Source organism: Oryctolagus cuniculus, chromosome 7 (assembly GCF_051225735.1).
Source record: "Oryctolagus cuniculus isolate XC-2025 breed Fujian yellow rabbit chromosome 7, ASM5122573v1, whole genome shotgun sequence".
NCBI lineage: Eukaryota > Metazoa > Chordata > Mammalia > Lagomorpha > Leporidae > Oryctolagus > Oryctolagus cuniculus.
Window position 1 is genome coordinate 49,228,114 of NC_142873.1, and position 20,766 is coordinate 49,248,879.

Genomic DNA, 20,766 nt, shown 5'->3' on the forward strand with positions numbered 1-20,766 from the left:
AACGCGGGATTGGATAGAAATCCCTTTTAAACTGTAAAAGGGAAACCAAAGGTCCCACCGAGATTTGAACTCGGATCGCTGGATTCAGAGTCCAGAGTGCTCACCATTACACCATGGAACCCGGTTGCCGTCTCTCCCATAGGTCGTTCATCCAGCCTGAAGTCCAGTGGTGCTCTAAGCAGAACCAGCTACTGGGGAAAACAGCTCCACAGTGGGAAGACCTGTGCGATTTCCAGGGAGGCAAAGGCAGGCAAGGTTGTGATACGGAAAGGAAGAGGGCTCGTTCCTTCCACTGCTTTCCAGCAACTGTCCTTGGCCAGGAGGAGCAGTAAGGAGGGCGGGGTCAGCCCGGGGTGGACGGGCCCTTGCCGGCAGGTGTCCTCCGGAAGCGTGCTATGGGTGCAGCTGCCCTGCCCTTTCTGCAGGGCTGTGCTCTGGCAGAGCTTGGTGAGCGTCCTGGTTGTCAGCGTGGGTGCACGAGATGCCCGCTCCCAGCTGTATCCTTTTTCTAAGGGCTGGACCCCAATGCCTCTAGCTTCTCCCGATGGTCACACTCACCAGAGCGCTTGTGAGAGCCAGCACACAGGGTTCCCCCTGACTGGTCCCAAGGCATTTCTGATCCCACACGCAGGGCTTGAGGAAGGAGCCTGCCCAGGCGTGGTCACCTGTCCTGCTGTCTCTCTGCTCTCTCCCTTGCCTGACTGCCAGCATTGCCTTTGTGCCTCAAAGGAGGAGGCAGAGAAGAGCCCTTGCAGCCTCCATCGTAAGCCACCTCCCCTCTCCCTTAGCTAGAGTTTCCTGTCAGGGGGGCAGATTTCTGCAAACAATAGTGTTTGTCTCCCTGCCTTTGCCTTCACAGGTTTCCCACTGCCCAGGGAGCCAGATGGTCATCTGGGAAGGACTGGCGACTTTCAGGGCTGGACCTTGCAGCACCTGTTACACAGATGCCAGCACCACCTCCTATCTGTACCGACAAACGTGTCAGCACCAGGGGCACCGGGAGGCAGGGCAACTTTTCTTTTTTCCTTCATATACATGTGTGGTGTTTTGGATAAGTTTTTTTTTTTTTCTCACAACAAATGTGTATTTGTTTAGTTAAAAACGAAGTAACCAACCATGTGTACGATTTCTATAAAACACATAAAGCAGACCATACAAATCAGCCCAATGTCACCCACATCCCATGGGATCCCATGCAGGACACTGGCTTTGAGGAAGTGGCCTGGGTTGTTAAAGCATTCCTGGTTTTCTCGCTGGGTCATTCTGCGGGGGCACCCATTGGGCAGCGGTTTTTCACATTCAGTATGTTCATCGGCTTGGGGCTCATGGAGTTAATGGGTTCTCCTGGAGACAGTCGTCTCACTAGGGGCTCAGCCCCCTCCTCTGCTAGCTCTGGGTGAAATGTTGGATGCACCCTGGAGGTGTGATTGAAAGCCCCAGGTCAGACACGCAGCACAAGAAGCGATGAGTGGGGGAGATGTCGGTCGGTCGGTCTGGAGACAGCTTTCCAGCCCCGGCTGGCAGCCTGCCTGTGAAGCACATTCTGCCAACGTCTGGGGCCCACGGACCCTCAGCCCCACTGGGCGGCCTCATGTCTGAGTCCAGAACCAAGATCATTCATTCATCCGATTTTTAGTTTTTAGACCAGAGGCTATTCCAGGTTTCCGTTTGCAAGTCTCTACGACAGAACTGCGTTTCTTCAGTGCTCGTGCACCTGGCCCCAAGTTTGTCCTCTGAACTTTCCTTCAGTGGCACAGCTCCAGCTTGTCAGGCTTCAGGAACAGGCCCTCTATGACTAGCACAGCATTAAGAACCATGAACAGGACTAAAATCTGAGACTCGTAAGGCTACATAGTTTCTACTGAGTCTGACTTTTTTTCTCCACACTCACACCACTTTTAACAAAGATAATCCCAGTGAGACTAATTAGTTTGCAAACTAGGTCTGGTTTGATTGCATGACCTGATTATTGAAGGCGGCAGGAGGGGAGGTTGACCATAGAGGCCTTTTCTTAGACGGCGGCGTTGTTGGGACACTTAGTAAGGAGTCACAGCAGAGGCCATTAAAGACATAGGCAGGTCTGGCTGTGCAAGTCTGCCTTCAACGCCTCTCCCGTTTGTTGGTGAGTTCCTCTCTTCCTGTCGTCCTCAGAATGCTTGTATTGGTCCTGGGCCTTCCTGTCACCAGGCTGGGACCCCGTGAAGCCCGCGCCAAGGCCAGGGTCCTTCCAGGGGCTTTCTTGATCCCAGGAAGTCACTTCGGTGCTTTACAACGGTCTGGCCACACTTGGGCACATGAACATTTTTGAATACGACATTCTGGCCAAAGACCTGGTCACATAAACAACATTTCCAGCTCCTGGCTGCTGGCTTCTGCTTGGCTCAGCCCTGGACGTGGGGAGTGAATCAGCAGATGGAAGATCTTTCTCTCTCTTGGTTACGTTTCCTTTTTTTCCTTTTTTTCTTTTTTGACAGGCAGAGTGGACAGTGAGAGAGAGAGAAAGAGACAGAGAGAAAGGTCTTCCTTTTGCTGTTGGTTCACCCTCCAATGGCCGGCGCATCGCGCTGATCCGAAGCCAGGAGCCAGGTGCTTCTCCTGGTCTCCCATGCAGGTGCAGGGCCCAAGGACTCGGGCCATCCTCCACTGCACTCCCGGGCCACAGCAGAGAGCTGGCCTGGAAGAGGGGCAACCGGGACAGAATCCGGCGCCCCGAGCGGGACTAGAACCCGGGGTGCTGGCGCTGCAGGCGGAGGATTGGCCTATTGAGCCGCGGCACCGGCACGTTGATTTTCAAGTACGTACATTTTTTAGAAAAAGAAATACCTACTCTGCCATGAAAATAGGAAAACTCGTGAATAGTTTACGAACTCAGGAGATCATGCAGGGATAAACATGAACAGCTTCATCTTCGTTCACAAAGGTACACTTTACCAAGTTGTTACAGCTATGGATAGCTGAAGAACAAAAGTACACATTCTCCTTAAATCTGGAAAACAAATTTTAAGAACCAGATGTGTTTCACCAAGAGCCACAAGGAAATCATAATTCTTCTACAGCATTCATTCACCATATAATCAGGTCTTGTTTCCACCACGTTCCATCCCTCGACTCCCTGGCAAGTTCAGCCCTTCCCAAGGACAGAGGCCTGGGTGCCCACGGTGAGGTTTGCCTTCTCTTCTCCGAATGGCCAGAGCCACAGAGGCCAAGCGTTCAGTCGCCAGAGTCAGGTGAGAGGTAGGGCAAACGGGGAAGTCAAAAGGTCGATATAAAAGACAGAAGCCCCGTGACTCGGATTCGTGCACACTGCCGTGACTCGGATTCGAACCGAGGTTGCTGCGGCCACAACGCAGAGTACTAACCACTATACGATCACGGCGCGCCGCCGGAGCCACGGGCACACGGGTGGCTCTGCATGTCTATTTAACCCATAGGCGGTGCTGTGTTCCTGGGTGCACCTGCTTTCCTTCCTCCTCGTCGCTTTTCCTCTCTCCCCTCCCATTCTGCGGCCATCATCAACATCGCTCCCACAAGGATCCACCTGCCCTGCGGGCTGCCCAAGTCTCCTGCGAAGTGCCCTCGCCCACGTCCGGGTTCTCCTCCTGGAGCCCTCAACTCCGACCCCGGCCACCCCCGCCACCCGCCCGGGGAGCGTCCCGAACGCCACCCGCAGACCGCGCCAAGCGGGACGGAATATGGCGATGAAAAGAGGCTCCCCTCGCACGACCCTTCGGGACTTCCACCCACAAGGGGCTTCCAAGGCCTGAGCGCTGAAGACCCCGCCGCCTGGAGTCCTCGGGTCCCCCGGGGCGCCCGTGACGGCCAAGCCCTGTTCTCGGCGAAGGGACCCGAGAGCGGCCGTCACCGCGACCCTGTCCCCGGGGAGCCCCGTGCTGGACACGCGAGGCTTCAGAGCGCCCGCGGGCGGCTGGGGCGGCGGAGCCTAGGGTCTTCCCGGCGTGGAGGCGGCGCCGACGCGGGCGCTCCGCGGGCTCTCCGCGGCCTCGGGCCCACTCGCTTCGGCGGGACGCGGACCCGGGCGTCTGCGGGGAGCGGGCTCCTGCGGCGAGCGGGCGAAGGCCACGCGGCTGCTCTCGCATCCTGGCGGTGGCCCGGGCTCTGGAGCTCGAAAACCCTCTACAAAGCCGGCGGCAGCCCGGGGAAGGTGCGGTCCCTATGCACGCCAGAGCCGAGTCTCTGTGGCGCAATCGGTTAGCGCGTTCGGCTGTTAACCGAAAGGTTGGTGGTTCGAGCCCACCCAGGGACGGCTGCAGTTGCTTTTTGCCCGGTGGATGGACGCAATTTGCACCCACACAGGCAGACAAAGTATCATGTACTTTGGAAAACAACTTTTACAGTTAATTCTCATAGTGCAACTGTTAATTCTCATAGTACAACTCATTAGGCGCAGAGGTCCTACGTAGGGAATAAGTGCCCACTGACTCCTGTTGTTGATTGAAATAGTAACACTCGTTTTTTTTTTTTTTTTAAGATTTATTTTATTTATTTGAAAGATAGACTTACAGAGAGAAGTAGAGACAGAGAGAGAGGTCTTCCATCCGCTGGTTCACTCCCCAGATGGTCGCAACGGACAGAGCTGAGCCGGTCTGAAGCCGGGAGCCAGGAATTTCCTCCAGGTCCCCAACGTGGGTGCCAGGGCCCAAGGACTTGGGCCATTTCTACTGCTGTCCCAGGCCATAGCAGAGAGCTGGAGCGCCTCAGGCAGAGGATTAACCCACTGTGCCACAGCACTGGCTCCAACGTTCTTATTTTTCACATAGTGACCACCCGAGGCTCTTGACATGAGTTGCCAAGGCTATGGAAACCTTTGGAGTCCACGAATTCCATCAGTATTAAGACAGGGCCATATGCAAAGTAGAAGTTCTCTCCTCCCTTCAGAGGAAAGTACGTCCTTCTTTGAAGGCCCCTTCTTTCCACTGGGGTCTCACTCACAGAGATCCTTCATGGAGATCATTTTTTGCCACAGTGTCTTGGCTTTCCATGCCTGAAATGCTCTCGTGGGCTTTTCAACCAGACCAGAAGGCCTTGACGGCTGATTCTGAGGTCAGGGTGCTGTTCAGGGTGTTTGTCATTCCATGAGTCTGCTGTGTGGACTGCTCCCCATGTTGGAACATTTTCTCCTTTTAAATTCTATCTATTGTTTTTACCAGACACTTGGTCCTATTTATGTGATCCCTTTGAAACTTAATCCTATCTGTAGGAGCCACTTACACACTTAATATGATCACTTTACCATGTATGATGGTTAAATAATATATTCTTTTAAAATAAGTGTCTGTGCCCTAAGCAAGTACATTCAAAATCTTTTGAAATGTGGTTGGTTTCACAAGCACAACGCTACAGTCGCTGTTGTATTGTGCACATCTTTCACCCTGTGCAGCTGTGTCCACAGGGTAGCACTGAGTGTGCAATGGCTTCATTACGTCACCTGTGCAACACTTCCAGTCTCACACACTTCTTTCAGGACCCCTCACCACACGCAGGAGCTCCAGCTATTAAAACTGCTGGCTGCCTGAGCTTCAGAGGGGTCATAGGGCTCTTACAGTGACCTGAGGGTCTTCCGGGTAGGGGTGGGTTAATGTAAACATATACTTTCAATCGGTGTGCATGAGGAATATTGACAGTATCAGCTTGGTTTGAGATCCAGATGCGGATTTAAATTCAGTTTCTCTCCACCAGTCAGTGGGTTCAGCTGCTTTGTTCCCAAAGGACGGGAAGCCACACAGGGCCCTCAAAAGCCACCCTCTGGAGCTCTCAAACCAGAAAGCACCGGTTCAGTGTCACTTAGGCAGAGGACTGGAAAAGATTCACTGTAGGAAACCCTGAGGGGCCTACCCTGTGGCCTGCAGCGCTGGCATCCCATATAGGCGCAGTCCGAGTCCAGCTGCTCCAGTGGGAAAGCAGCGGAGGATGACCAAGTCCTTGGAGCCTTGGGCCCACATGGGAGACCTGGAATAAGCTCCTGGCTCATGGATTTGGATCCGCTAGGTTCCAGGCATTGCGGTCCTTTGGGGAGTGATGGAAGACCACTTTCTCCTTGTTTCTAGTTCTCTCTCTCTCTCTCTCTCTCTCTGGAACTCTGGAACTCTGGAACTCTGTCTTTCAAATAAATAAAATGTCTTTTAAAAAAGGAAAGAAAATCTGATGCCATTCTCTCCTACCCACCTAAGGAACTTGCATGCTTGGCCGGCCGGAATAGGGTGACAATGGCCAGCGAGTGGCCAGGAAAGAAATGAAGTCTGGTTGACATGAGCTGCGTGGACACCGCCACTTGTCCTCTTGCTCACTCTGCCCTTATTCTCTTCACTGCGGCAAAAGGAACCTGTTTCCGCCCGGTTTCGAACCGGGGACCTTTCGCGTGTGAGGCGAACGTGATAACCACTACACTACGGAAACCAGACGCTACCATGTTTGTCCCAAGGCGCCTCCTGAAGGTACCCAGATGAAGCAGACGCCCTGGTGGCTTCAGATTAATGTCGTGACCTCTCGCCCCCTTCCCGCCACCTTTCTATCAGTTCCTCCCATCCTGAAGACAGCCCCAACCCGCGCGTTTCCACGAACATGATAGGGTCCTTGCTGCACAGAGACGGAGCGGTGTCCCTCCTCCTGCGGGAGCAGAACGGGCGCCAGCTCCTGGGGAACCCGCACTCCCTGAGGCCCCGCACGCCTGCGCCTCGCCGCGTCCCGCACAGCCCAGAAGGAGCCGCTGGAGCTCCTCCGCGGGACGCCGCGGAAGCTGCCGGGTGCCAGCCGCTCTCACAGGAGCCGCGCACCAGGGCCCCGCCACGGCCCCTGGGCCCGGGGCAGGCCAGGCAGAGGTTGACGGGGTGGACAGAGCCGAAGAAGGCGCGCAAGGACAGCCCAGTGCCACTGCCGGGGGGCGCCAGGGACATGGGTGTGCTCGCCTTGGTCCGCGCCGCTTACTTGAACTCCGTCACCAGGAGGAAGGAGCGGGGGACAGCAAGGCCCGTCCTCGAGCCACAGGAACACTCGTGCTCCTGGCGGGCTAGATGTGGAGTCGAGGAACGCCCCGGCGCCAGAGCCCTCGTGTTTGGGATTGTTCTGAGCGTGGGGAGGATGGGGACCGAGCTCCAGCTGAGATGGAAACACTCAGGGGCGACAGGGTTTTGGGGACAGGCTCGTGGTGGTCCCTGGGGATCTCAAGGCCTTGCTTGGGAGAGATTATATCGGGCGTCTGTGCCCCCGCTTGCGTGTGCGTTGTCGTCGGAGCTCGTAGCGGCTCAACTCAGCTCCTTGTACCCGGGGCGCCTTCGGGTCTCCCTCCCGGCGGCCACCCCAGGGTGCACTGGCGCTTGGGCACACTTCTCCGGAGGCTGCTGTATTCTCCACACTTCTCCTGAATGGAGGGAGGACACAGTTGCACACTCCTGTGTGTCCCTGGTGGTCTAGTGGCCAGGATTTGGCATTTGTACCACCGTGGCCCTGGTTCGATTCCCGTTCTCTCGGGGAAAGCTAGTTTTATGCTCCTATGTAGAACCCGTTCCTGTGTCATCGCCATTTCCCACACAAACACACCCCCAGGTTATGCAGCTATGCGGCTTCAACTCTGTCTCGACAGTGAAGTAAGAAATGAACTTTTGAAAGTGTGCAGGAAAACTTAACGGGAGTCTGTGAAGAGCCGGCTGATGCCCTGGATGGAAACTGTGGGGCTCTGCCTTGCAGGTGGTGCTGGCGGCCTCAACATCCACTGCTCCCAGCACATGGAGATCACCATCTGCAGTGCACTCTCCTCCAAGGCCCCTCCCACACCAGGGTGTGGGGGAAGTGTCTTCCCGGTGCCTACCTGAATCAGCCTGCTAGCCTAGAGGTCTGGTAAGCCTGGGGCTTCCTGTGTTTCAGAGATGTCCAGCTTTATGGTGGATTGCCAAAGACAAGTCAGTGGACAGGAAAAGTTCAGCTTCAGAAAAAGAAATCCAAACAAGACTGAAGTTTGTGAAAATGCCCAGTGCAATCTGGGCACATGTCTCTCTCTGTGGGCTGCACTGAAACCTTTAGGATGGAAATCTGGGCTCCTCAGGAAGACTTTTGGCATCAGGAGTGAAGAGCTGCCTCTCAACACTCTTTGCAAAGATTCTGTGACTGTTCCCTTGGGTTGTCTGGCAGTGACCTGTGTGAACCTGCTCTCCTACAGGCTCTACGGACCTGCCTCCTACAACACAGAATTTCTTGCCTGACCTATGTCAGTTGTCAGAGTGGGGGACCCAATGCAGTTTTCCTGTGCAATCCCAGGGACTTAGTGACATTTGATTCTGGAATGAGTGATGGCCCTGGACCGGTGCTTCCACTCTGTAGTATACAGGAGTGCACATATGAAGATGGGGGATTAAGGCAGGCATTGTGGTTCCGTGGGCTGGACTGCTGCTTGGGACACCTGCATCCCACATCCAAGTGCCGAGTATCAAGACCTGCCTCCACTTCTGGTCCAACTTCCTGCTAATGTGTCTAGAAGGCAGCAGATGACAGTCTTAGGAGGATTACCCGCCACCATGTGTGAGCTTTGCATGCATTTCACTGTGCTGGATTTCCACCGGGCCCAGCCCTGGCATTTGGAGAATGAGCTGGCAGATGGCAGGTTTCTCTCTCTCTCTCTCTCTCTCTCACTCTCACTCTCACTCTCTGACTTTGCCTTTCAAGTAAACATCTTTAAAAAGAAGGATTGACTTTGCTGTTTCAAACTGGAGAAAGATAGTGTTTTCATTTCAGTTTGTACAAAAATATAGGCAACTAAATGTATATAAATTTAACTTTATTCTCTGAGGGTTCTAAACCCTCATCCTTCAAGGAAAATGAACACGTGCTTAAGAGCTAGTAAATCGTCTGAAGACATTTTTCTGCTTGTTCCAGGGTTCTAGTCCTTGCTGTTTTCGTCCAGCTGCAAGGGCTCCTGTCATCCAAAAGCTAGGGGTGGGGATGGAAAAGGATGAGGGCCTTTGAAGATCCTCTCCTGATCTAGGCATTGCTGTCCTAGGGGCTATCACATTTGCAGAGGGAGGGCTGGATTTCTGCAAGCAAACTGGCCGGTGGTCCTGTTGTGTAATTTGGTCCTTGTAGATGGTGACATCTTGCTTTGATTTCGACTTGTTTTGTTGTTTTATTTCCTTTCAACTGAGGAAGTATTTGTGGCTAAACTCTGTTAATGTTGAAATTAAGCAAGAGCATTTCGTACTTCCCACATTAGTTGTTGCTTGAATAGAAAAATAACCAACCAGTCTTTTGTGAAATCTTGATGATAACTGCCTGGGGCTGGGGCTGGAAATGAGTGGAGCTGGGGACAGGGGGAGCCCGACTGTGGGGAAGGGGAGAAGTGACAGGAGTGGACCACAGGCCGGAGGAGATGGTGGCGCTAGCACATGCAAGGCAGAGTCTCCTGAAGTGTGCTAGCTGCCCGTGGTGTGGGACACAGGGCCCCAGCACCTCCCGATGCCAAGAGCCCTGCTGCCAGCTGCTGCTGCAGGTGAGTTAGCCAGACCCCACCAGCTCCTCCTCAGCTTCCGTTTATCCTCCGTGCTGCTCCTCAGAGAAAATAAAGGTCTTTGCCAGGTCCCGGGATGAGAGCCGTAGCTCAAACACACACATTCACAGACTGGTTACAGCAAAGAGAACACGTTTGCAGGAAAATTCTCCTAAATTGATTTCAAATCAGAGGGTGGGGCCACAGGGAGAGCCCTACAGTGTGAGAGCCACCAGGGTCCTTGGACAACACGAGACTGTGACAGACTGTGTGACAAGGGGCTAAAGACTAAACCCAGATGACCCGGAGGTGAAAAACCCGTGCTGGACACCAAGGCTCACTATGAAGGAAGACTGTGCTGTGTGTGAGACCCGGTCACTCTTGTTGGGGCCCAGCTCAGTGTGTGGCCTGGTGGCCTCGCCATGACAGCAGTGGAAGGCGAGGGCTGAGGCAGAAGAACCCTAGGATCCACGAGGAGCCCTAGGTAGGAGCAAGGACCAAACGAGACACAGGAGGCAGATGAGGATGGCAGCGGGGGAGACTGCTGCACGCGGGGCTCGGAAACCTGGGTTTTACTGAACCACACTCACATAAGCCGACAGACGCAGACCGTGCACAGAGTCAGAGGTGCGAACACGGCTTGGAGGTCAGATGGCTGTAAGGGGGAGGAAGAGCTTAGCATGGGCAAGTCTCTACCTAAGCCTATTTGGTCACTTCCAGAATAGGAGTAACAGTACCGGTGCTCGCTCTCCAGCCACCCCCTCCTGCGCCACTTCAGATCCAGTTCCCTGCTAAAGCACCTGGGAAAGCAGTGAGGGATGATCAGGTCTGGGCCCTGCACCCATGTCGGAGCCCGGGAGGAAGCTCCTGGCTCCTACCTGCGGTTTGGCACAGCCCTGGCTGTTGCTGAGATATGGGGAGTAAACCTGCAGAAGGAAGTTCTCTCTCTACCTCTTCTCCCACCGCCAAAATTCTGGGTTTCACATAAATAAAACAAATGGTTCTGAAAAATTGTACAGGCAAAAACCGCAAGCAACTGCTTTGTCCAAAGGGATGTGCAGGGTGACGGTGACGGTTCTGCACTTTCAAGGCCGTGAGATTTCTCTCAGCTCTGGTGCGGCCCCCCTCCGCGTTGTTTCGCTCTTTCCTGCGCTCTCCCTGGTCTTCCCTGCCTCCCATCCCATCCACCACAACTTTTAAAGAGAGAGTCTCTCCTCCCCATACGCAGCGGCGCCCGTGTGCCAGGTTCCGTGGGCTCCGGACGCCCGGGTCGGGCTCCACGCGTCTCCTCCTCCTCCTCCTCCTCCTCCTCCTCCTCCTCCTCCTCCTCCTCCTCCTCCTCCTCCTCCTCCTCCTCCTCGCGGGTCCTCGAGCCCCCTCCACACCCGCGGTGCGCCCCGCGGGCTTCTCGCGTCGAGCACCGGGTGCCGGGAACCCGCGGGACCTCGGCGATGAAAAGCGGCTCCCTTTGCACGGCCCTTCGTGACTTCAAGCCCCAGGGGGCTTCCAAGGCCGGATCGCTGAAGACCACGCCGCCTGGAGTCCTCGGGTCCCCACGGAGCGCCCGTGACGGCCAAACTCTGTTCCGGGCAAAGGTACCCGAGAAACCGACACCGCGACCCTGTTCCCCGGGAGCCCCGTGCTGGACACACGAAGCTTCCGAGGGCCCAGGGTCTTCCCGACGGACGCGGACCCGGGCGTCTGCGGCGTGCGGGCTCTCGAGGCGGCTGCCCCCGCGCCTGCCCGACTTTCCAGTACACAGGATGCCCCGTGGCGCCCAGTGCGGTTCCCCCTGGCCTCTCGGCGGTGTCCCGGGCTCTGGAGATGGCAGCGTCGCCCCTCAGGGCTGGCGGCAGGGACCCAGGGAAGAGGCGGTCTCTGTGTACTAGGAAGCTGAGTCTCTGTGGTGCAATCGGTTAGCGCGTTCGGCTGTTTAACCGAAAAAAGGTTGGTGGTTCGAGCCCACTCAGGGATGGCCAGCGCCGGTTGTACCTGGTACCGCGCGCGGATGATTGCACTTTGGTCACTTCGTGTCTGTTGTAGCCACCTCGCCACCTGACTGAATACCTTCATCTCAGAGAATGGCTGCTGGGAGGTAAACTTCATACTCCTGTGGTTGAGGGGTGCAGATCACCGCCTCTAGATATCGCAGGAGCAGTGTCCGTAGCAATTAGCGCACCTGAGGCTGTCCGCGGAGATGAGAGAATTTTCCCCGGTTAAGTTGGGATCAGTTCTGCTGTTGAATCTCAAGAGCAGAAGCTGAGTTCTTTGACTTCCTAGGATGTCTTCTCTTCTGCCCACCCCCTTACCCTGTCTTTCTCTCTCTCCTCCCCCCGCCCCGCCTCCATCTCTCTCTTACTCCTGTATGGTGTTTTCCCACCGGCGGCATCACTATGGGTTTCTAGTTTTGATGTTATGAACTTCACTTCTCTGGTATCTGCAGGGCTCCATTCCCTGTTTGTGGGTGAGTATCTTCGATTGCCTATCATCCTGTGCATTCCTGTAGTCCTAGATATTTGAGCCTGCAGTGATGAGAAGAGGCTCCCATTTTGCCTTTCTAATATTTAGTAAAAATCTTATGAGCCCACCAAAAGATAGGTAAAACAATGTCCACTTTTATTCAAAATATCCCTAAACTGGAAACAGTTCAAATGTCCAACAACAGTAGAACAGATACTATGTTGAGATAGATTCCAGTGGTAAGAAAAGTTGTGTGGCAGCTTACATTTAACTACAAGGCTGGAGAAAGCAGGGAGGAGAGATACAACAAGTTAATCAGCTAGCAGGTGATGGATAGACCAACAAAGAAAGAAACGGCTGTGTATCCTGAATGTACACTCAGACTTTGACTCAGCCTCCAAGTTGCCCTTGCATTGTGCCTACAACCCCACCAGTCAAGAAGCAGGTGCTTCTCCTCATACCCTATCCTCCTACCCCAGAATCTGCCCAGTCTGTGTTGTCCACCCCTCTTATCTAAACCAGTGTAGGTCAGTGTAAAGGATTTATGGGTTCCTCATCCATTTTCATTACAAGCACTCTGGTGTTTGAGATTGATGGACATGGTTCCAGCTGCCACCCAGCCAGGTAGCTGCAGCTGCTATCTTGACCACCACCTTGACCCTGGCCCTGTCCTTCCATCTGGCAGTCCCCTGCCCTGGCTCAGCAGATCCTTTTATGGGGACCTGGAGGTCTCATGAGTTTGGGTTTAACAATTCATATGCACAGAAAGAACTAAATGAGAAACTTGGATAAATATCAGAAGTAACAAAAGCATTCACATCCTTGCCTAATTGCTCAATCCAACCCAGTACACATTTTTGACTCAATTACTATGAAGAGGAAGGAAACAACAACAACAACAACAACAACAACAACAACAAACAACCCTTTACAGATAGGTTTACTGTAGGGCATGGCCGAAAGTTCAGAGTTGCTGTCTATGCATTAAACTGACATTTAACTGACTCTTTGAAAGTCACCCACTAAGCACCTCAGATGCAACTTCCCCGAGGGATTTTGGTCAGACTCGTGCGGTCTTGTGTCTGCCTTTGCGCAATGGAGCAGGCGCAGCAATGAACTAAGGCCCGGTGAGGTGAGGAGACGCCCATGAGGAGATGGCAGTGTCCCGCCCCGTGTGTAAGACTGGCCCGGTCCTCTCTGCTGGGGCAGCATAGCTTCGTCTTGGTGGAATTAGACTGAAAACCGTCTTTCTAGCACCAAGTGGGGCTAACACAAACGACAAAACGCGGTAAGCGTGGCTGATGGACAGTCTCCGGGACGCTTCGCTGGGTGCACAACTATGGCTGCTTTGTGCTACTTCACGAACCACCTAAGGTCCCTAGGCGCGACCGCGAGGCCGGAAGTGGGCTGGGGGGAGGGGGAAGGGCGCGGCCCGCAGGGACCCTGAGGGGCGGCGCCCATGCAGATGAGGCCGCGCGGGGGCTGCTGCTCCGGCACCGGCTGCTGATCCACGCACGAGTCCCACGCTGTGGAAATCCTCCTGGCCTGTTGCGGGACCCTCTCTGGGATCTGCGGATCTGCGCAAGGAGAGCCTGGGGAGGAGAGGAAGTCACCGTGTGTGTACAGAGCGAGTTGTGCGCAGCTGTGCTGGGGCGGAAGGGCCGGAGGTCATACTTACCTGGCAGGGGAGACACCATGATCAGGCAGGTGGTTCTCCCAGGGCGAGGCCCGGCCATTGCACTGCGGCTGTGCTGACCCCTGCGATTTCCCCACATGCGGGAAACTCGACTGCAGAATTTGTGGTAGTGGGGGACTGCGTGCGCGCTCTCCCCTGATTTTTCGCGTGTCATAACGGTAGACGCTTGGTCGTCCTGCCTGGTTGCTGGCAGGAAACTAACCGGTTAGGTCCAGCGCCGGCTTTCTCAGGCTTTTCCAGGGGGCCGTGCCCACGACTTCCAGGGGCCGGCCTCCGCTCCTTGGTCGTGGTCTCCACACCCGAACTCCTCTACTGCCCACGGCTGGCGTGGGTGGGTGTTTTCCCTGCGTGCTCAGCTGCCTCCGTCCACTCACTCCTGGATGCTACTGGCAGGAGCCTTACCCTCCCCTAGGACCATGACCCTCCCCCCCACCCAGATTCTGTCACCCCGATTCCCAAGTAGAGTGGATTGATTCCCTGAAGACTGGCCACTCAGCACTGTCTTCAGGAACTGCGACTCCTCAGGGGGCGGGAGAGTGAAGCTGGGATCAATCTGCCAAGTCCCAGGAGCGGCGGGAATAGCAGGCTCTGGGGCAGGAGCAGCCCGTGCCCTGCAGAGCTGCCTTCTGGCCCCTAAGCCAAAATGCCGAGGGGATGTCAGAGAGAAAATCAAAACTCAGCCAATAAATAGCGTTCTCAGTATGTAAAGCAGGGAGGTCCCGCTCATTTGAACTCGGATAGCTGGATATAGAGTCCAGAGCGCTCACCATTACACCATGGAACCCAGTGTCACAGTCAGCTGCTGGTCTCCTAAACACGGAGACAACCAATCGAGGTCTCCGAAGATGCTCGGTCGATGGGGCATCACCTTCACAGTAGGAAACCTGTGAGTTCTCCAAAGAGGCAAATGCAGGCAAGGTGGTCATGGTGAAACTAGAAGGCTCCCTCCTTCCACTGCTTTCCAACAGTGGCCTTTGGCCATGAGGAGCAGTAAGGAGGGTGGAGTCAGCCCCGGGTGGACGGGCCCTTGCCGGCAGGTGTCCTCCGGAAGCGTGCTCTGGGTGCAGCTGCCCTGGCCTTTCTGCAGGGCTGTGCCCTGGCAGAGCCTGGGTGAGCGTCCTTGTTGTCAGCCGTGGGGTGCACGAGATGCCCGCTCCCATAGCCGCCCAGCTGCATCCATTTTGCTTACGGTTGGGCGCAAATGCCTCTGTTGGATTCTCCCAATGCTCCCACTCACCAACGAGCTGTCAAAAAAAAAAAAAAAATTTCCTTCGGGGTTCCAACTGACTCATCACAAGCCCAATTTCTTCTGATCTCACAAGCAGGCCTTGAGAAAGGAGCCTGCCCACGGGTGGTCACTTGACCTGTTTCTCCGCTCTGTCTCTTTGCAGGTGGTGGTTCTTTTTGCCAAAACGCCTCCAGTCCTGTACTGAACCTGTGCCTTTTAGGCCGTCTTAATTCTACCTGTGCCAGTTCCGGTTGTCAAGAAAATTGGGGATTAGGAAGTGTCATCAAGTTTAGAGGTCCCTAGTTCTATTTGCTTTAAAATCCCAAACTGGAGTGTGAATCGTCTCAGGTCACTCAGCGCTCATTTACCCTAAGCAGCAAAAGGGATGGATGCGGCACCACCACTCCCATCACCCGACCCCCAGGCCAGTCCAGTCCTTCCCAAGGACAGAGACCTAGGTGCCCACGGTGAGGTTTTTCCTTCCGTTCTCCGGACCGCGGGAGCCGCAGGACTAGGCGTTAGGTCGCCAGGGGCAGGTGAGCGGGAGCGCAACGGGGAGGAAAAGACAGAAGCCCCGGGCTGCACACTGCCGTGACTCGGATTCGAACCGAGGTTGCTGCGGCCACAACGCAGAGTACTAACCACTATACGATCACGGCGCGCCACCGGAGCCTCGGGCAGAACTGAGGGTTCTCACCGCGTGTTCAACCCATAGGCGGTGCTGGTTTCCTATTTGCGTTTTTGAGCGCCACGGGCGCAAGCGCTTTTCCTGCCGCTTTTCCTCTCCCACCCGTTCTGCGACCATCATCAACATTTCTTCCTCCAAGATCCACCTGCCCAAGTCTCCTGGGAAGTGCCCTCGCCCACGTCCGGGTTCTCTTCTCTCCTCCACCCGCAGGGGGCGCCCCGCGGGCCTCTCTTGCTGCCGCGCACCGCGTGCGGAGAACCCGCGGGACTATGGCGACGAAAAGCGGCTCTCCAGCGCCCAGCCCTTCCTGGACTTCCATCCCAGGGTGCTTCCAGGCGCAAGCGCTCAAGACCACGCCGCCTGGAGTCCGCACCGAGCGCCGTATTCAAGGAGAGAGGCAACAATATTTCAAGTCGTGCCTAAAAGGAAAGGCACTGGGGAACCAGAGTGGAAGTCAATCTTGTATTAGGAAAGCAGAAAGTTTATTGATTAACAAAATGAGAATAGGAAAACCTACATGTGACCATGAGGAGTAGAAGTTGGAGAGAGACATGCAAAGTAAGAATTAGCCTCGTGTTAGTGAAACCACTCCGTGTGGCCACTGCCATGGGGACAGAAGCGAGGGTTACCCTAGAATACATTTATTGTCATGGCCTTAGCAAGCTGACCTTGTGCAGAATTCATCAGTAACTGTGGTTGACAGGGTTTCAGATACTGACTTGAATGTGTGTGCCAAGCGGTGCCCAGATATGGAGTGAAACATCACGTCTGGGCCTCTCCCAGGACGTTGCTGCCTCGGCAGAGAGAGTAAAGCCGTTTGCCTTCCCGAACTGTGAGGGGCCTCGCCCAACGCCTTGGCATCTGCCGAGAATAAAAGCCTGAGGACATAGTCTTTCTTGACTGCCTGACGGGGATACTGCTCTTCTGCCGTGGAGTGTGAGCCCGGTCTGGGACCATAGGATTCACTCCCCTGGATGCCAGCTTGCCGACTTCAAGCTCCAGATGCCTAAGCAGATTAGTCATCGTCCTGCTATTTAAATCTGTCTCAAGCCATTTGAGACAGAATTTACACTAAAGCATTTACACTAAAAGCAGTAACAAGGGATTGTGGAGTCTTCAGAGCCAGCCGGGCCCCTGGCTACCGCGGCACCGAGATCAGAAGGGAAGGGACAGGACAGCATCACCCGCACGCAGACTGGGAGAAGTTGTCAAGACGCGGCGAGAAGCCCTCCAACCGTCACACAGGGGCCTAAGGGAGAGTTGCAGCTAGCGGCCGACAATAAAGGGGACAGAAGGGTAAGACATTAAGTGAGACGCAGGTGAGCTCCACGATGAGAGCGACTGCTGTTCCAGGACGCCTGTGCTGGGGAAATACCGACGTGCGTGGCCGAGAGATGCGCCCCAGAGCGATGACGACAGCGCCGCAGGTCCTCATTCAACCACGCAGCCGATTTCACTTCCGAAGTGTGGGGACGGGGAATCCAGCCACATCCACACGAACACTGGAAGCCAGGTCTTCGTGAAAGCAATTCCGAGGTTACCGGCGCAGAGAGGTTCCTTTCTGCGGAGGGTCATGGGCTGCCCCCGGCCCTGCTGGGTGTTCAGGGAGGATCCCAGGGGACCGCGGCTCACTGGGCCTGCTCGAACCCAGAGGTAGTTCCGCTCTCCCTTAGCGCGAAAAGTCGTGCGGGATATGAACACGCGCCGACCAAAACATCACCTTGGTTCTCGAACAGCAGACCTTATTATTAACAGCCCCACGCACTAGCCAACTGCGCCACAGAAAAGACAAACGAGGGCGCCTCCTTAAACGCCACTAGGGCGCATTGACCGCTAGGCGGAGCCACAGCCTAAGGGGCAGCCGTGCCGGGCCCATGGCCTCTGAAGATGGCTGAGGCTGCATCCGCTCACCGCGCACCCCAGCCCAGAAACCAAGCGCTCGGGGAAATCAGGGGCTTCCGAGGGCAGCCGCACGGATCTCCTCCGCCTTGCCCCTCGCTACCGTCGGATGCCCGGCACCGGCGACGCCCCTCGTCCGTGCCCCTCCCTGCCGCTGCCGAGACCAGAGGGAGCCGAGCGCGCCCCTGGGCACAAGTGCCGGCGTCTCCCGCACCTCGGGCCTCCCTGAGCCGCGCGTCTGTACCATGGCTCCACCGGTGGACGGGGCTGGGGACCCCGAGGGCCCACAGAGGAAAGGCCAGGAGGCGAGGTCGGGGATTCCTCCTTAGAGGGCAGGAAAAGGGGGCCCGGCCGGGTGGGGCCGGAATGAACGGCTTTCGTCTGCTTAGGACCGGCACAGAGTCCTCCAGGATGGGCGAGCGCCAGACAAAAAAAGGACGCCATCACCTACGGCTGTCCGTGACGCTGCGGTGAAGCCGTGGCACGCAGCGCCTGTCCTCAGCCTTGCGGGAAAAGGCTTTTCTGTGGCCGGCTCAGCGGCGCGCCGTGATCGTATAGTGGTTAGTACTCTGCGTTGTGGCCGCAGCAACCTCGGTTCGAATCCGAGTCACGGCAGTCTGGGCTGGAGCTCGCTTGCTCGCTCGCTTGCTTTCTTTCTTTTCTTTTCTTTTTTTTTTCTTTCTTTTTTTTTCCCCTCCGCGTCCTGAAAACCTCGCGGGCGCCATGGCCCTTGTTTATCTCCGGCCACGCAGCAGCTCTTCCCGGACACCCCGCACCCCGCACCAGGCGCTGGAGATTCAGCCCGCCCTGCACCGACGGCAGCGGCTCTCCCACAACGCCTGCACCGGCTCCAGCCCGGGGCCGAGCGCCACAAACCACCCCGACCTGCTCTCTTGCTGGCTTCACAGAGCCACCGCGATGCTCCAGACCTCTGGCTCCCAGAACGAGCGCAAACAGCTCTGCAGCCTTTCCTGCAACAGCAGCCGCCTCGGACCCCGCCAAACTCCCAGCAGCTCGTCCTGGTCCTCACTGGCCTGCCTGCCTGCCGGCCTCCAGCTCACTGCCCATGCAGAACGCCCGTGGGCTGCCGCGCTGGGGATCCGTTCAGATCGCTCAGTCGTTAGCTCAGCTGTGTCTCCTGATGGCCTGGCCAGGGCCTTGTCTCCAGCACCTGGCAGTAACCCTGGCGGTCAGGGAGCGCCGGCCTCCAGATTCGCGCCTGTGCACTCAGCACAACAAGTTTCCAAGAAGGAATAACTCGTGCGACCACCACACAGACCCAGATGGGCTGCCGCTCGTCCTGCCACTTCGGTGTGCCCCCGCCTCCCTCATCCGTGCTGGTTGCCCCTTGGAAGTCAATGATGCGCCACGGTTCACTCTGAGGAGACTGAGTCTCCCGATGTCCCCAGGGCAGTGAACATCAGAGCCTCAGCCACGCTTTGTGTCCTTACGTGCTGGGAAGAGGGTGGGAGAGGGCCCTGAGAGCTCTTCCATAAGGGCCCTAAGCCCATCCTGGAGGACTCCACTCTCACGACCTCCCAAGGGTCCAGCTTCGCAGACTCACCACACTGGGGGTTGGACGAGCAATGCACAGATGCTGGGAGCTGGGGGGTGGGGGCACAGACATCCCACCCATTGCCATCTTGAGAGGAGAATCCCTCTGTCCCAGGTAGGGAGGAGGGTGTCTGGGCTGCACCGAGCAACAGGAGGGCAGAGAGACTGCGTCCGCCGTGAAGAACACACCTTCCAGAGGTTTTCTCCGGGCCGAGGACCAGAGACAGGGTCCGGATGAATTTCTGCTGTGTGTCTCCAGAGGGCGATTTCCTAGGGCTAAAGGGCAGGCTTCAGAATTAGGCTCTTTGAAACCGACAGCACCGTGATTTGAATGCTTTCACTTGATAGCGTCCGTCTGGGCGAGCCTTGGCTTGGGGTGTTTTTTCTGTGGGCTGTGTCTCCCAGAGACTTGTGTGACCCTGTTTTCCCACTGCCTTTCCGAAGCGTGTCCTCAGCCTTTTCTGCCCCGGGCCGCACAGGGCCAGTTAGAGCAGGGCATTGGTGGTTCAGTGGTAGAATTCTCGCCTCCCACGCGGGAGACCCGGGTTCGATTCCCGGCCAATGCAGCATCTTTTACACTTTTCCATGTGCCCAGAGAAGAGCGCAGCCTGAAGGCTTAGTGCTCCAGCTGCTCTCCAGCTTTCCGGTTGTGTCCTTGCCCCCGGAGAGGCAGTGTTGAGGACTGAACCTTTACATCCCACGGGAATCGGTGCTAACTCCAGGTCAATGAGGTCAGCATTGTGCTGATTTTACAGTAGCTTTTACCCCAAAAATCATAGTGAATTGCAACAGTCATTCTGAGATGCAATCTCCAATGCCAGGCAATAGTTGGTGAAATTAAGTGAGTTCAAATCCTCGACGCCACTCCATCCTACTCTTGGTCACGTGCCCCTGAGAAACTGCACAGATCTCACTTGGAGACATGGGTGACATATTTCTAACTAGTTCTTGGAGTATCTGAGAGGTATGGAAAACTAGATGGTTGAAACTATGAAAATAAAAAATTTAATGCTGGCCCCTATGGAATACTATGCAGCAAATGGAAAAATGTTCTAGATTGTTTTAAAAGCAAAGCACGGACTGAAAAAAAAAAGTTAAAATAGGAAGAGAATTATGGACTAACTCAGTGGATCATTTAGAGTTCAGCTTAGAAAAAAAAATCCCCAGGATAGGAATACCACAATTCAGGTGAAAATAAGCTGTCTCTGGAGTTCAGTGGTTCTCCTCCCTAATCTGCCATGCAGGAGGCAAGAGGCTTCACTTTGTCACCACCATCCCTCACACCCCTCAACAGGTAACCAGAATGTGTCTAAACAATGATCTCATAACCTTACACGCCATCAGCAACATTGGTGGGAAGATTGCCTCTCCTCACTCTGCCAGCTCTTGAGTACACCCATTTTGCAGAACCTAATTTCTAAGTGAACCCAGTCTAAATCTGAGAAGTATGACTTTTAGCTTTCCAAGCTTGACAAGCAGGAGAGTAAACTGATTTTTTGAATGGACCAATCTACATTTAAAACTGCTTTGTAAAACGCTCACATATATGAGAAATATTTAGCATTTCTCAGACATACCCCCCCTTTTTTTTTACATTTGCAGAGAGAAAGAATAAAAGGAATTACACTAATTCCTGTGAAGTCTACTTCTTGGGATGGAATGGGAACTGGAGTGGAGTAAGCAGAGAAACCAGTGAAAGACAGAGCCCCTGAGAAGCACGGGTCCTGAACTAAGGAGCACACCCTTTGTGT

The 20,766-nt window shown here is 55.3% G+C and overlaps 8 non-coding genes across 8 annotated transcripts; 4 read left to right on the plus strand and 4 right to left on the minus strand.

The window, feature by feature from the left end:
- Positions 1-49: 49 nt before the first annotated feature.
- TRNAQ-CUG (transfer RNA glutamine (anticodon CUG)) lies at positions 50-121 on the minus strand. The gene has a single exon. It is a non-coding gene; the product is annotated as a tRNA-Gln (tRNA).
- Positions 122-3,304: 3,183 nt separating this feature from the next.
- Positions 3,305-3,376, minus strand: TRNAH-GUG (transfer RNA histidin (anticodon GUG)). Its single transcript has one exon. It is a non-coding gene; the product is annotated as a tRNA-His (tRNA).
- Positions 3,377-4,190: 814 nt separating this feature from the next.
- On the plus strand, positions 4,191-4,264 carry TRNAN-GUU (transfer RNA asparagine (anticodon GUU)). The gene has a single exon. It is a non-coding gene; the product is annotated as a tRNA-Asn (tRNA).
- Positions 4,265-6,341: 2,077 nt separating this feature from the next.
- TRNAV-CAC (transfer RNA valine (anticodon CAC)) lies at positions 6,342-6,414 on the minus strand. Its single transcript has one exon. It is a non-coding gene; the product is annotated as a tRNA-Val (tRNA).
- Positions 6,415-13,620: 7,206 nt separating this feature from the next.
- On the plus strand, positions 13,621-13,784 carry LOC127493882 (U1 spliceosomal RNA). The gene has a single exon (XR_007924419.1). It is a non-coding gene; the product is annotated as a U1 spliceosomal RNA (small nuclear RNA).
- Positions 13,785-15,461: 1,677 nt separating this feature from the next.
- On the minus strand, positions 15,462-15,533 carry TRNAH-GUG (transfer RNA histidin (anticodon GUG)). The gene has a single exon. It is a non-coding gene; the product is annotated as a tRNA-His (tRNA).
- A 2,471-nt stretch (positions 15,534-18,004) lies between these two features.
- Positions 18,005-18,076, plus strand: TRNAH-GUG (transfer RNA histidin (anticodon GUG)). The gene has a single exon. It is a non-coding gene; the product is annotated as a tRNA-His (tRNA).
- A 1,434-nt stretch (positions 18,077-19,510) lies between these two features.
- TRNAG-CCC (transfer RNA glycine (anticodon CCC)) lies at positions 19,511-19,581 on the plus strand. The gene has a single exon. It is a non-coding gene; the product is annotated as a tRNA-Gly (tRNA).
- Positions 19,582-20,766: the final 1,185 nt, after the last annotated feature.